The sequence below is a fragment of the Lissotriton helveticus genome, chromosome 1_1 (assembly GCF_964261635.1).
Source record: "Lissotriton helveticus chromosome 1_1, aLisHel1.1, whole genome shotgun sequence".
Classification (NCBI taxonomy): Eukaryota; Metazoa; Chordata; class Amphibia; order Caudata; family Salamandridae; genus Lissotriton; species Lissotriton helveticus.
The window spans coordinates 174,625,694-174,642,065 of record NC_136057.1 but is presented as its reverse complement, the minus strand read 5'-3'; the positions used below and the strand labels follow the sequence as shown (position 1 = coordinate 174,642,065).

At 47.8% G+C, this 16,372-nt stretch overlaps 1 long non-coding RNA gene across 1 annotated transcript in view; it reads left to right on the top strand.

The window, feature by feature from the left end:
* LOC144768444 (uncharacterized) overlaps nt 1-16,372 on the top strand; it is a 74,907-nt gene that overhangs the window by 48,139 nt on the left and 10,396 nt on the right. Inside the window, exon 2 of the long non-coding RNA XR_013598547.1 lies at nt 6,312-6,396. This is a non-coding gene — a long non-coding RNA (uncharacterized LOC144768444). The remainder of the gene's footprint in view (nt 1-6,311; nt 6,397-16,372) is intronic.

Sequence of the window (16,372 nt, the reverse complement as noted above, 5' to 3'; positions counted from 1 at the left end):
TCGGTTATTGGTGTGTTTGATCACTGGTGAGAGGTCTGATGCTGTGGTGTGAGATGTCGGTTACTGGGGTGTTTGATCACTGGTGAGTGGTCTGATGCTGTGGTGACAAATGTTGGTTATTGGTGTTTTTGATCACTGGTGAGTGGTCTGATGCTGTGGTAACAGATGTTCGTTATTGGTGTGTTTGATCACTGGTGCGTGGTCTGATGCTGTGGTGACATGTCGGTTGCTCGTGATGACAGATGTCGGTTGCTCGTGTGTTTGATCACTGGTGAGTCTTCTGATGCTGCTGGTTAAGATGTTGGTTGCTCGTGTGTTTGATCACTGGTGAGTGGTCTGATGCTGTAGTGACAGATGTCGGTTGCTCGTGTGTTTCATCACTGGAGTGGTCTGATGCTCTGGTGACAGATGTCGGTTGCTCGTGTGTTTCATCACTGGTGAGTGGTCTGATGCTGTGGTGACAGATGTCGGTTGCTCGTGTGTTTGATCACTGGTGAGTGGTCTGATGCTGTGGTGACAGATGTTGGTTACTGGTGTATTTGGTCACTGGTGAGTGATCTGATGCTGTGGTGCAAGATGTGAGTTTCTGGTCTCTTTGATCCCTGGTGAGTGGTCTGATGCTGTGGTGACAGATGTTGGTTACTGGGATGTTTGGTCACTGGTGAGTGTTCTATATCCTGTAAGAACCCACCCTCCCGTAAGGGTGAAGGTAGCTGCTGCATTTTGTCAGCAGGGGAGATAACCTATGCTTTGAGCAGGCGCGGACATTTTTAACGTAAACATAATTTTATGTAAATCCCAGTTAAGTGCTGTGGTGTTCCGTGTTTTTCTTCTGTTTGTGCTTTTCGTGGGCTCAGCTAGCAAAGTTCACAGCGTGTAAATTCAAGGGCTGCTGCTCCGTATGATGTTTGTATTTTTCGTGCACATGATTCGTTGTCACAAAAACGATTGACATAAATTTTCGCTTTTGCCGCATTCCTCCCCCTTTCCCTCGTCCCATGGTTTTGAGGCACCCGAACTTTTTGCCTACACAGTGCGCAGACCAGGCCTCGCTCCAGTGGAAGATGACGGGCTGTGTGCGGTTCTAAAGCGCTTATAGCACAGGAGCAGTTCGGTGTGTTGGGTGGCGCTATAATGCAGATGTCCTGTGGCAATGCTGTGGGTTCAGTGATGTGCTTTGTGTAGCTTGTTTGTTTTATTCATCACTTTTTGCAACGTTTTAATCTCCTCGTACTTCTGTACGTATGTGGGGGCATATTTACAATGTCTGGCGCATCTCTGCAAATCAGCAAGGATGCGCCAGAACAGACGCGTCACACAATTTTCCCCATGCACAACCACAGATGCGTCGCATTTACAATGCGGCCCACCGTGGCGCAAGGATGGGAAGATGCGCGTTGCATCTTGTGCCGTATTGCTGGAGTCGCTTCGCAAGCGCAACGCAACTCCAGCAATGCACAGGGGCCGCCCATACTTAACGTGGTGCGTCACTCCTTACGACATAAGGGTCTGAATCCGCGTCGTCGTAAAATTGACTCCGTGAAATCTTGTAGATTTCACTGAGTCCGTTTTACGGGACCTTCCTGCGACGGAATGCCCACCCTGCGACAGAACGCCCACATGAAACCTGACGGTGGCTTCTTGTGGCGCAATGCTTTACAACGTGACGCATCTGCCTAGATGCGTCATGTTGTAAATAAGTCGCAACGTGGCACATGGTTTACGCCGCTGTTGCATCACAGAAGTGACACAACGGCTGCGCAAATATGTTGCAAGGAGTTTGTAAATCTGCCGGTGGTGTTTTTCAACCCAACTCAATAGTCCTCAGATCTTCCCCCTCAGAAGGATGAAGTGTTAAGTCAGTCCTGCCTTGATTTCCACGTCTCATCTGTATGGTGCACACAGATACATTGGTGATACCTTCTAGAGTTACTAAACCACCGTTGGCACAGTTCAGTGCAGCATGTCTTCGGTAAGGCTGTGAGTATGGAATAGCCTGCTCTAGTATTTTTATGGCAATGCACTGTGAGGTTTGCACATGCTAGTGCACTATCCCTTTTTATAATGTGCTGGCTTTGGCTCACCAGTGCAGTTTCCCTTTAGTAATACAATGTGTCCTGCACTCTCTAGTTCACCATCCCCTTACTAATGTGTTGCTCGTCGTACACCATTAAAGATTCGCACGCGCAGGAGTATGGTGGAGTTTTTTCATCCCTGATATTTGTAACATATCTGGGGCAGTTAGAGATCAGCCTGGGTGATGGTTTTGTAGTGTTGGGGCCCCTACAGAGTGGGGCCAAAGCACCTTTAGCTGGCCTCCGGGGCACATTTATCAAAAAATATCACGCAGCACAGGAAGCCACCTTGCTGCACTGCGTGGTTGGGAAAGGGCAGTAATGTGACGTAATTTACAATATACAGTGCATTCCGATCATTTAATTGCTGTAACATAATGTGCTGCCTATCTCAACGCAGGCATCTTTGAACCATGGTGCAAGGATGTCTGCTTTGCATGCAGGATTTTTTTTGTACAGGAAGGGGCATTTTGCTGCACAAAAGCAATCCCCTGAGGCTATTTCTATGTGTGCTACAGAAGACAGCACATATAGACCAAGGAAATAAAGGTGTATTTCCTCGTTATGCCTCCCCTGGGGATGCGTAGCATTTTGATGCATTCCCAGGAATACCAGTAATGGTAAATCTGGGAAAGTGCAAAACTCCATGGGTGGATGCGTGGGAACAACCACACTCCACCCACGGAACACATCCCTGTGGCAGAGTAATGCAAGGAAACCATTTTACTCTAGATCTATCAAGCCATGCAGGACCACGCAAGATAGCCTCACGTGGCTTGACAATTCTAACTTAAGAGCTGCGCCGCCCCTGCACCCCATTCCATGCCGCAACGGGGCGCAACTCTTTGATACATTTGGCTCCAGCTTTCATTACATCATCCTTCTCCTGGCAAAAACATCGACACTAACATTTTAAAATGCATGCTTGTTTTGATGTATGAGTGGGCAAAACTATATATTGGTCTGCTTGCCATATATAATTCTCCATTGTAACCGCCATAACCAGGCGGTTTTTCGTATCTGTTTTGTACCTATATGAGCACATCTTCATTCACCTTCTACGAGCCCGGTGCAGCTGCACTTACCTTTTTGGACACCGACCTTGCTAATATAAGTATCTCATGTGATGTTTGAAACAAGTTCTGTTTCTCTGAAACTGAAAAACCTGAAGTTGGTGTGTACTTTGCTGTTATTAATTGATAAGAAAAGGACATCTTTAATTCTCGCCACCAAGAGATATAAGGATTAATTAATATATACGGCAGAATCACAGCTGTATCTACTTATATTAAAAGCCCAGGCCCTGGGGAATACCAGGTCATTCCACTATTACATAATTAGGACACTGACTTGGGCCCTTTGCACAGTCCTCCGCCTCTCCTCTCTCCTTTTTTTGGGGAACCTCTGAAGTAGCAGTTTTGGGCCACCTTGGTCTCATGCTCTCCCAATCAGGGGGGACCCCTTCTTCTTGGTCTGCAGTATCATAAGCAGGGTCACTGGAATTATGTGGCAGGTTAGCATCAAATTATGCAGCTGAGTTGAGTAAATTATGCAGCAAGAAAAGTTAAATTATGCAGCATAATGCTGCACATTTTTTTAATAGTATTACTTCATTATTGTTGCAATTTTTACACATGAGAATTTCTGGAGAAAGAGTTCACCTCATTAGTACCAGTCTAACAACCAAATACAGAAATGAGTAAATTAAAGATAAGTAGTTGACCTTTGCAAAAGGCCTTCCACTGCGAGCAAACATATTTTGCAATGTTTTTAGTAACTTTTGATCCCTTGGGCTAGAAACCATTTTTTTTGTTAAAATCTGCAGATTATGCAGCAGTTGATGGAATATGTAGCAGATGCAGTAAATGCCAATTTATGCTAAAAGCTGCAGCTGCAGAATCTCATAATTCCAGTGGCCCTGAACAGAAATCCGGAGCTTTGACTCTTGTGGGTCGGGCACCTCTCTCCCTTCCTTCTCTGCAATCACTGTCTACAGATACATGCGCTATAAGATGTCTTCAGCTGCACAGGAAGAACGGGGTGCCGGGAACTCCCGCCTGCTGGCCATGTAGTGGATGCGGTTCCGGTTTGGACCAGGAAACTCTGTCTGCTTTAGATCTCGGCGGATCGGTTACTCCATCACAACAATGACGGATATCCTGTCCACCGAAATATAACTCCCATTATAGCCCATGGTATTGGGATTTATGTTTTGTCCGCGGACAGGATATCCGTCACTGATGTGACGAGTAACCCGTCCGCCGAGATCTAAATCAGGCCGTCTGTCTACAAACTATCCACCGCTCCTCGCTCCCTCCTTTCTCACACCCTTTGAGTACTCCTTCTTGGAGTAGGGATGTTATTGTATATAGATGGGCGAGCCAACAAACTAACAGGGTGAGCCGAGGAAGAGCGTAGCCGAGAGGCTGGCTCGGGTTTTAGAGCCCATGAACTAGCCGAGCGCTGAAAATGTTTGCTATGTAATTATCGACCGGATATCACTTTATGATGTGGAAGCTTTGACATTAATAAGTCACATTGAGGGCCGGACTGGGAACCAAAACCGGCCCTGACATACTGCTCGGCCAACCCCCAGGGGAAGGGGGGTGGTGCCGAACTGTTTGCTACGGCCGGTTTCCGCCGATATTATCACAGGGGGGCGATATTGCTGGCCCCTGGTAACAAAAATGGCCCCCCAGTTGCCCAAAACCAGTCCGCAACCTGGCGGCCCACCAGGAAACACCCGGTGCCTGCTGCGGCCAGTCCGGCCCTGGTCCGATTATAGCACTAAACTGAGAAGTACTTTTCTTAAAAGTGGTGGTTTTTAAACATGAGCCATTAGTGAACTAAGAGGCAAGCCAATTGTCATGTAGATCCTGTACTGGTCCAGATTATTACAGAGCAACATTCCTAGTGTTAAGGCTTGGTTTGTGTCTCTTTGTGCACATTTTGACAGTTTTCATATAGTGTGAACTCGACCCGAAGGCATTGGAGCACTTTACATAAGCTTCCGCTACATTACACAAAGACCACCATTCATTGCTTACACGGATGGGGAAATTAAGTGATTTGCCCAAAATCAGAGGGTGTTGAGCGGACGCCGAGCATGGAACCTGCTCCCCCAGGTCTAAAGTCTACAAATCTGGCAATAACGCCACACCCAGGGTGTGTGAGGTGGAGGGAGGGAAGCAGAAGCCACATGAAAGTTCTGCTCGTTATGGGCTTGAGATTCCAGCAGGATGTCCAGCTAAACCAGAGCCAGGCCTCATAATTGAGTCTGGCTTGAGCTTTCAATGGCTCTCGCACCTCTATACTTGTACGACTGCCCACTCCCTCCCCTCATTGTCCTGAATAGGTGGTCTCCCCTTCTGCTTGGATGCAGTATCAGACATCTTGAACGTTGACACTTGGCCCTGCCAGTCTTCCTTCTCTCTCCTCCCTCCTTCTTTGGGTACCCCTCCATGGACAGATGATGGTCTTGTTGGAACCCCCGTACCTTCTGTAGATGGACTGCGCCCCTCCTTGCGATGCAGTGCAGGCAGTTTGGAATGGGGACCATTTATAAGAAGTATTTGCAGCCCGGCCGATACGCTAGGGGCAGTAGCTATGGTCTTGGAACCCCTTCTGATGAATTCATACAGTGCATTGGGGGAAAACGCTATCCCAAGTGCAACCCCAGGGGAAGCGGCTTGCTTTCATCGTATCATGGGTGCATGGAATCTCTTCTTCCCTTCCCTATGCAAAGCCTACTTGTTCCTTTGACTTTCCTTTTCGATTGTCACCTTTTTTGTGCCTTTGGGTCAGTTGTCTGCTGGACCAATTGTCACTAATACTTTAAAATGCACATACAGTGCAATTGGATCCGCCCAGAGGAGCATTTCTCTCTCCTCTGACACTATTGGCTCTTAGGTGTAACCTTCTCCCTTCTGTTGAGTACTTTCATTCTAATGCAAGAGGAACTGTTTCACATCCTCCAGGGACACGGAATTGTCGCACATTCAATGTTTTACCTGAGTGATGCATTGTAAAAAGGAAGTCATTGTTTTTGGATTGTTTTAAAATTTCAGTCCGGGCTCAAAATGTAAACTATTCCTTTGGTTTTGCCAAGGCTTGTTCCCAGTGTAAATTGCGCAGTTGAACCTCTTAAGTGTGTCTTTGTAGGGGATGATGTTTCTCTATAAAGATGATTATGACTTTACCAAATTCTGAAATTGTTCCTGTCCTGTTTTTCAACAGGGTGAGCGCACAAGAAGCGGTGGATGGGTAAAGAGGGCGCTCCTGCCACGCCATCGGACTAGGAAGCGCCCCGGCGATGATCCGGGTATGTTGGTATCCTAGTGCTTCATATTTGGTGCTCAGGAACAGTTTTATAATTTCATGGATGCAAACTACCTTAACCCAACACTTTTATTACTATGCTGCAAACACTGAGAACGATAAAGTTTGAGAATTGGACCTAAATATGATCCAGGTATTGAGCTAACAGAATTTACATGGTGGCCCATCCGACCCATGTCTGACAGACTTTACAAGATGTCCGACGCGCTGACACTCCACAGAGGTTACAAAATGGCTGAATGGCCCAGACTCCACAGAGGTTGCAAAATGGCTGAATGGCCCAGACTCCAGAGGTAACAAAATGTCTTACTGGTCCAAACTCCACAGAGGCTGCAAAATGGCAGACTGGCCCAGACTCCACAGAGGCTGCAAAATGGCAGACTGGCCCAGACTCCACAGAGGCTGCAAAATGGCAGACTGGCCCAGACTCCACAGAGGCTGCAAAATGGTTGAATGGCCCAGACTCCACAGAGGTAACAAAATGGCTGACTGGTCCAAACTCCACAGAGGTTGAAAAATGGCTGAATGGCCCGGACTCCACTTAGGTTACTAAATGGCTGAGTGACCCAGACCGGGCAGAGTACACAAGATGGCCGACGTGCTAGGATGCTTGGGGCTTCTGCATCTCCTGCTGTGAGTGGCTGGATTCCTGGCAGAGTGATTTGTCTGTCACTGTATAAAATCACATTGCCAGGGATTTCCAACCAACCACAAAACATGTCAGCTGCACACTAAAATTGGAGTATTTAGGGAAGCTGGGTGTGTCATCAATCTGTATAACGGGCTCAATTGGTTGTGAAATATTTCCCATGAATGAGGAACCGTTGATAATTTAAATCTGAAAATGGAGACCGAACATGTCTGGTGCCTGGGGCTGCAGTCCTTGGTTCCTCGGGACACCAGGCCCTGGCTCTGAAGATTTCTGATCAGCAGCGGGGGAGCACATCAATGGCGAGTAAGACATCTTGCTAATCTCATCACTCCAACCCCGTTTTAGAGGGTACCGAGCTTCCTGCAACTTCTGCTGTCGATTCTAGAAAGCAGGGCCCCCTGTCCCCAGAGTACCTGCTTGCTGCTGAGGAGTGCTGGTGCTCTGTTGCCTGCTTCGAAAATGTAGATACAGATTTTCTGGCTATGTTTTGACTAACTAGAGTGTTGTGATTGCTCTACTTGAAATGCTGGCGTGGGAATGTTGCCTTTATATCAATTGATTGTTATTTACTGTAAAACGCTATGATGGCAGGCAGCTAATTTCCTGTTCAATAAAATTCAAGACAAATGAAATAGTAAAGAAAGATGAGAGAAAAAAGGAAGTAAGAGTTAAGTGAAAAAGAGTGTTGTAAAGCAAAGTTTATTGGAGTGGAAGGAAGAGGGACAGAACCAAAGATAAAGGTAATGGAAAGAGAAAAAGATATAAATGTTTTGTTTGCTTAAGTACTCTGGCCATTTGTAGCTCATTCCAGCTTCACTTCATGTGTCTCAGATGGAAGGAAATGTACCTTTTATTTGTTCCCACCTTTTAATTCTTGCCTTTTCTATTACTTATCGGAGTAAACAATATTGTCAACGTTTTTTGAGAACAAGAACTGTCATTTTATGCGATTCGTGGTAGGACGATTCTATGTCTGTTTCAGTACAACCACATTTTCTAACATATAGAAATACTATTTATTGATAAAGAAAAGAAAAGATGAGTCTCACGTATGCCTATTTTGGGAAAAGATAGTTTGTAGGTGTTGATGTCGATATATAGTAAAACGAAGGCTCATGATGGCTTTTTGGTTGTTAGCAGAGTACGGATGAAAGTCTGCAGTTTCAGCGAGCTGTGAAATGACCGTTATAGCTGCCTTTGCTCCTGTAATGGGTCCTTCCATGCCCCCCACAAGCCCCCCCCCCCCTAGTGTTCTTTCGGCTGCCCCAATCCTCCCCCTCTTTAATACATACCTTATTAGCCCCACATGTCTGTTGCAAAACATTATGGGGCAGATTTATGATGACTGGCGCATCCCCAGGGATGCGCCAGTCATCCTGCGCCGCTGCTCCGCCACCCATGGTGCGCCACATTTACAATGCGGCGCACCATGGGGCAAAAACGGCACAGATGCGTGACGCATCTGTGCCGTAAAGGTGGCGCATTGCTGGAGCTGCGTCGCAAGCGCGATGCAGCTCCAGCAAGGCTCGGGGGTGCCCCATCTCCACAATGCTGCGTCAAGACCTACGCCTGCTTCAAGCAGGCGCAGGGTTTTGGCGCAGCATTGTCCTGAAAGTGACTGAGTGAAATCTTATAGATTTCACTCAGCCACTTTTGCGAGGCGCACCTGCCCCGGAACGCCCCCCCCCCTGCGCAGGAACGCCTCCTATGGCGCAGGGCTTTACAACGTGACGCATCTCCTAGATGCGTCACGTTGTAAATAGGGCGCATTGTTTGCGCCGCCGTTGCGTCAAATAAAGTGACGCACCGGCGGCGCAAGGCCTTCATAAATCTGCCCCATTATGCCTTACCAAGAACTTCGAGAGGCTAAGAGCCCGCCCATTGCTTTTCTTGTCACTCTTATTTGCATGCTTCTTATTCGTGTCCCAGCTTGTAGTCTTGTGTTTGTCCCTCCCATGGCCTCTTTACACTCACTTTGATTGGCTGGCATCGCTGCTTCCACTACTTACTTTTCTGCCACTATTTTTTCTTTAGTGTGAATCTCTCCATTTGAGTGCATGTGTTTTTGAGCCGTCTCCCTCATGTATGTCTCCCTGCACTCGGTGTTGCTGTTTGTTGCCCAACTGTTTCACACCCGCCCTCCCCTCCTGCTGAGGCATCTTATTCATTTCGGAAGACTGGCTTGAATATACCAATGAATGTACGAATATATTCCTAAGCCCATTCACCCACTGGCATCTTGGGGGTAAGAATTATTTAGCGTCAGAAGATGTAAAATCACTGATGATCTAGTGAAAAAGTTAGTACTGTTTAGGAGGCCATTGTAGCGGCCTCAAATGTATGTTTGTGTCACTTGTATAAAGTGCTTCCTATTATGCTTCTATGGCACATTCCTCACCTGCGCACGCTTTTGTGCCAAATTGGTCGAAATATTGACTGTCCCAAAAGCTGTAGAGTGTGAAGGCAAACCAGGCAGAGCCTTGAAAATTTCAGGCAGACGGGTTCATGAATAAACCACACATACTAGGAGGGGCTTGTAAATCTAAACACCCACGTGTTTATGGAAACAAAAGCAGAAATTAGCATGTTAAAAACTAGCACCATGTGGTGAAACATGTTAGTCTAAAAAAGACATCGCCTCTGCAAGATCTCAGACTATCCCTTTTTCACTCTAAATACTCTTATTCTGGCTAACACTTTTACTTTTCGAAACGTGAAAATGAGGGTGAACTATAAGCAATCCAGACCAGAAATAAACTGTGCAAAAGAGAGAGGTTTCCCTGATCTAACTTGGCAGCACAGCTGTTGCCAGACAATTATGTGAGCATCACTAGAGAAGGGCTCTGGCTCCGCCCACATGTTGGGAGGAAGGAGTACAAGTTTTGATTGGGCAGACGTTGTGTGCTTCCACAAACAAGTGCTTGCCCTGCACGCATCTGTGATCCTTTTTTTAATTTATCCAGCTGCCTGAGGTTGAACTTGCAGGGCACACACATGACATTGAAATGCTATTAAAGTGTCTCGGATAACTAGATAATTTATGTTGTTTTGGTCTGGCAGCAGCACAGATTGGAGTCATTAACCTACATCAGTGGCCCGTGCATGGAAGAGAGGTGGGGCTGGCTGGGGGAGAGGGGGGTAATTCCGATGGACGATGACAAGGGAAAATGTAATATTTATTTAATTTTCCCTCGTCACCATCCATCGAAACCCCCTACCCCAGCCGGCCTCACCGCTCTTACCTACACGAGCCATCGCTGACCTACATGGATTTTAGCTCTGGATTGACAGTCCATACGTTACTAGACTTTTAAACCTAGACCTATAGTATTCTACCGGTCTATTAAACAAAAAAGCACAGGTGCACCACAACATATAGCTCAATAAGGATCAGTATGAAGTCCAGATTCCAATAAGTCACGGAAGTAGAGGTTCCTTGGTTAGATCTCTTTATTTCATTAGAAAAATAGAACACAGTACAGCCGTCGCGTTTCGTCCCAGAATGGGACATCTTCAGGGCGAAAGAAGAAGAAAGAACTTCAAGATACCCCCAAGAGTGGGCAAAGGTATGTGACTGATACTGCGCACATAGGAGAGGATCGACTTTCCAGATACGACTCCAGTTATTTGAGGTCCGTCCCAGTGCTGATCTCCGCTAGTTTTGAAAGGGTTTTATTATGTATGCTGGCCCAAGATATAAAGTTGAGCCGTCGGGCAACTTTACAAAGTTAAAGATTCTACCGGTCTTTGCATCTGCACAAATATATAGTCATCCCGATTCTATTTACTTGTAATGCTTCACAATACCATACAACATTCTTTCAAAGCCAGACCTAGTGGCGTTGCCAATGCTTGTTGTTCTCGCGGACAGACTTGTGGATTTCGGGGCCACGTGACAAGGGTGGAGAAAGACTCAGTAGGGAGAGGTAGCTAAGCCAGAATCCAAGGGGAGTCTCGTGGGATGGCGTCACAAACCGAGTCGAGGCTCTTAGGGAAGGTGGTAGGATAGGGTACTGGAGCAGAGGGCTGTGGAGTAAAGTGGCCACCATCTGAGAGTGCAAAAAGAACAGTTGATGGACAGAATGCAGAACAATGTCATACATTCACCCCAGTACAATCTGGGACTAATTCTATCATTTTTTTGCTCACCATGCTATTCCAGTTTGGACCCAGCCATATGCAAATCAGTCTTGACCCTTTCGGCCAATGGGAACAGTCCAGCCCGACCTGCAGGCCAGGTCCTCCATGGACTGGAAACAAGCATCCTAGGACCGGTTTCGGGGTTTCACCCCTTCTCAACCAGGATAGCTTGACTTGAGTGGCATTTTCTTTTGCAACCATCTGAGAGTAGTTGCAGGAGTAAAGGTCGCAATACCTGACAAAGTGGTCGTCACTCCGCCCTCAGAAGCACTGGAGTATGGTCAACAGAACAGTCTGGAAGATGCGAGTCAGAGAAGTAAGAAGTCGCAGTATGATGTTGGGTGTTGGGGGTGGGAGAGACAGGGGTGCTCAGAATGTGTGTCAGGAATAATGTTATGGGGGTCGTAGTGACGTAAGCAATATGATGGAATAAAGCAGGTGGGACGGATGTCTCGTGAGCCAGAGATGCCCCAAATTTCTTGTTTGGCTGTAAATTGCAACGAACTCGATAAAGTGTCCTAAAACTTTATAAAGGCGTAAAACGCCACGGGGGAGTTTCTTTTCAGGTGTCACAGCCCTCCCCGTTTTGCCAAAGGCGTCCCACAATGTTCAGAGAGACGCAGTTGTGCTCAGATTCACCAACGCCGACTGAATTAAAGCTCCCAATATTGTCTTCATCTTAAAACAGCTTCCTGTAAATGTAGGCTGACCAGGCGAGCCCGTTTTGCCAGGACAGTCCCCGTTTTTAACCAACTGTCCCAGCAAATTTCAAGAAATGTAGCTCATGTCCCTGTTTTTAAAGCGGGTCGTGAGGTGTTGTTTGTTTTACAAAGCAGGGATAGTTAGCAGTTGTTCCAAGAAAGCAATTTAATTAAAAGGCAAGCTCCTGGGTTTAAAAATTGCATTTTATGTATGTTCTTACTGCCTGTTCTGTAATTCTCTGCTGAGGAGCGCTCTCATCGCTTGAAGTAAAATTTTAGTCCTTTGATTTTTGTGAAATGTCCTGGTTTTTGGGTTTTTGGCTTTAAAATTCTGGTCACCCTATGTAAATGGGCCTTTTTCAGTCCGACATGGACCAGGCTCAAAGGCGTCCAACAATCACATTTGTGCAGCTCGGTGGGCCAATATTGGGAAAGAATACAGTCTGACGTCACCCTCCGGGCCCGCCTCCTGGCCGGCTGCCTTTTTACTGCGCACTGGTTTGAATTCTCATAAATGTCGACATCTTAATAAAGAGACCTTTGTTTGAAACCGGCTCTGCAGAGAGGGAGCCGCCTGGGCCCCGGGGGCAAGAAACCTGGGATCGAGGGAGGGGGCGCTTTCTTCAATTCTCGAGGGCCCCCGCACGTGCGTAGCAGAGGCGGGCTGGGACATGCTCCCTGGCCGGTCTGTGCCGACGAAAGGCCGGTTGTTGCTGACTCTGACCCAGCCCTTCAAGAGTTCCACTAGGGCAGTGATGGTTAGCAAATCCCCCAGTTCCCAGTCTGGCTCCATCTGTGGGCAGGGAGCCGCAGATTGGCATCTGTACCACTTGCAGAGAATTCCGGGGATATTACCAACAAGTATCGATATTTATCGCTAAATAGGCTTAGCGATGATTTTTTTATCGCTGGATATGTTAGCGGAGAAAACATGCTATTAGCAACGTTTTTCTCCATTGTGCTAAAATATCCAGCGATAGTGGCGAAATGCGTGATATTCACGCATTAGCGACGAAATGCTCTTAGCCATGTTATCCACCTCCCATTGGATAACATGGCTAAGAACTGGTCTGGGCAGGTGTTAGTATTTGGAGATATTCACGCTTAGCGTGAATATTTCCAACGCTACGCCTGCCTTGCTAATAGGCGATAGCGACATTAGCGACTGCTTTCAGCCGCTAACTGGTTGGATACGCCCACTTTGCATGTCATTAGCGATAATCATTGCTGACATGCAAAGCGGGCACCAAACCGCTCACTATCGCCTAAAAGCTGTCGCTAACATCAGTTAGCAACAGCTTGTTAATAGGGTAATATAATTATCGCCGCTTAGCGGCCGAAAACGGCCACTAAATCGGCGATAATTGCCAGAGGTCAGAGTCGGGTTGTTAAGTCATCATATGAGGAGAATATACCTTCAGCCACGCTCTAAGGAAGGCCCATTGGTGCGACACTGGGGGTGGCCTTGGTAACCCCTCAGTCTTTCAAGGAAAAACGGCGGCCTCAATGGCCTATGCTCCCTCAGTGACTCTGCAGACGCTGCAGCAGGAAGTGCTTCCGGGGTAATTTTAAGGACCAGCAGCAGACGGTGAACTAGTGAAATTAAATGGCTTCTCCCTACAGATGCCACTGGCCACTCCCCGAGGAAGACATATTGCACTGAGCCAGCCCCTGCCCACCAGACTGGAGAGAGAACATGGTGCCCACGCAGAGTATGGTTCAGCCACGACTCTCATTTTCCCACGAGGATGTGCCCAGTTTGAGAAGGAAAATGGTGGCCCAAACTGAAGGTTTCAGCCATATTTTGGTCTTTCCTTAGGGGCCCCTTGCCCATTGGACTTGAGGCGGAACAAGGCGCCCACGAGGAGCACGCGTTCCATGAAGAAGTTCCCTTGCTAGAGGAGTAGTGAGCAAACTCAGAGTAAACATGGCGGCCCGGCAGCACTGATTTCAGTCTATTAATTTTCTTGACTGGTCGAGGACGTCTCCTTTGGAGAACTTACGCTAGGGCTAGGCAGGCAGGGGTCCATAGAGCCCACCCCAGCATACTTCTCCCTACAGGGCCCAGTAGTACTCAAGGAAGCCCGGTTGGTAGATTGCTAACACCTGGATAACCATGGCGACCCCCAAAGATGATGAGGTTCTATCTGTGTTCACACTGCCACACCTGGATGGGCCCTTGTAGTGAGGGACCGCCTGCCCTCTGGACTACAGAGGGAATATGGCGGCTCGCACCGTGGGTAGCCTCTGTCCGTGCTTCTCCGGTTATGCTTAAATAAGCCCCTCTGCAGTTATTTTACAAGGGGCGGCTGGTGTCCAGCTGGGCCATCAGACGAAAAATGACAGCCCATTCTGATGGAGCTTGTTCTCTGTCGGTTCTTCCCATAAATGTCTTCGATTTACTGCAACACGTGTGGAGTCCACAGCAAGTGTACACGTGGGGCCCCACAGCAAGTGTGCATATGGGTCAGCTAAAGGCTCTGATGCCCACTGCATGGACATACAGGAAGTCCTCTGTTGTGTCTCCCAAGTTTAACAGTCATGGTGCTCAGTGGCGTCTGTGCCAGTATCTTCCATCTGCCCCTGTCATCTCTCTCCCTACCCTACTTTTCATCTCCCACCCAGTGCATGAATTTGAGCCGGTGCTTTCCAATTCCTGGCACCAGCACTTAATTGTCAATGCCCGCACTTATGACAGCTGCCACACGGTGGCGCTGTTTGTGTAGTTTAGAGGTGAGCAGAACAACAATTGTTTATTACTCAATATGCATTAAAAACAACTAGTACCTGCCGCCCCATCCTTTTTTTTATAGCCTTGGGGCCTCATGCAGTCTCATTGGTCACACTTGTTGCAGTGTGATGGTCAGTGGTTGTGTTGGTAAGGGGCAGTGGGCGGTGTAAGCCGCGGTGGCTTCCTGACAAGGGTCCTGACATTTATTTTTTTGCAAATGAAGCTCTGGCCCCACCCATCACCTCCCACCGGCTTCATTCCTCTCCCATTCACTACATCATCCCTCTCCTGTCCCCCCCCCCTTTCCCACCCACCCCATCATCTGCTCCCCTCATTGCCACCAACCCCCTTTCATTCCCCTGCGTCAGCTGCACACATGTGCACGTGCCGCCCGTCCTCTGTAGGCAGACAGACTGCAGGACAAGGGGAGGTGTCACCACATAGATGTGGTAGAAAGGTCTGTAGGGTTGTGGTAGAGTCAGTTCATCGTCTATAGACCCTTAAATCAGGGGTCAAAGTCTCGGCGGCATGTTTCATCTAAAACGTGACGACCTGATGCTTGCAATAAAAAAATCATTTTAAAAATCGTTCACGATGATGCTGTTTTACTAGTGATTTATTTTTTCAACGGCATTTTTAAAAAAGGTTTGTTTATGTACAGAAAGAGCTTCCTGTACTTAATAAAGGCATTTTGCGCAGCACACATGGAAAAAGCAGCACACATGAAAAAAGCAAAAACGAGGAGAAATATTGCATTTCTCCTTGTTTTGCCAATTTAAGACTAGGATTTTCCTGTTCTTAATTTTGGCGCTGCCTCCTATGTACTCCACTCCTGTGCATAGTGGGCACCGACAAATTCAATGGGTGTTGCGGTGGAACGCTCACAACAACACCCACGGCACGCCCCTTTCACGCTAAATATAGTGTGAAATGTGCCTTATGTACAAGGCAGCTTAATGCTCCCTTGTACATAAGCCAAGGCCCCTATCGCCACCGGAACGTCACAAAAAGTGACGTTCCCGTGGCGATAGGGGATTGTACATATGCCCCATAGTCCTTTCACCAAAACGAAGGTGAAAATCACGATTTTAACCCTGTACCTCACACACTGTTCTCTGCAGCCGGTGCGGTAACCCGCGGACCTGTCTAATTAGCTCTTTCTAGAAGCCCCCACCCCTTGGAGGGCTTGAAGTTGTGAGGTGGGCACCTTCTTTTTGACTTGTGACCCCTCACGCCTCTCCCCTGGGGGGCGCGCCATATGTCAGTCCTCTTCCCCCTGCTGGAAACGAATGTTCTAGAACAGTGTTTGCGCTAATCCTGCCCAGGGGCCTAGCGGCTGGAAGCCTGCCCGTGCCTTTCCCCCCAGATGGATATTAAACCGTGAAAAACGAAGCATCCGTGCCAGCTCAGCCCAAGAATACCCCGCTGTCGCACGCGAGCCATGCCAAGCCTGCCATTTAACCCTTGGCGGGCTGGGCAGAGAGGGTGGAACCCTATGGAAGCGCTATAGGGTTCCGCAGGTGCGAGGCTGGCAGCTCGTTCTGCTCCTGCGTATACCCACGTGCAGCAATTTGATGCCCAGAGGGCTCAGTACAAAGATACAGCGCCTGGAAGAGGATAGCGGTAGCCCAACGCTGCCCTCTAGCGGCGAGTACAGGGAGCGCCTTTCAAACAATGCATCTCGGAAACCAGACAGGAAGGACTGACAGCTGCTAGCAATAAAAAAAACAGCAGG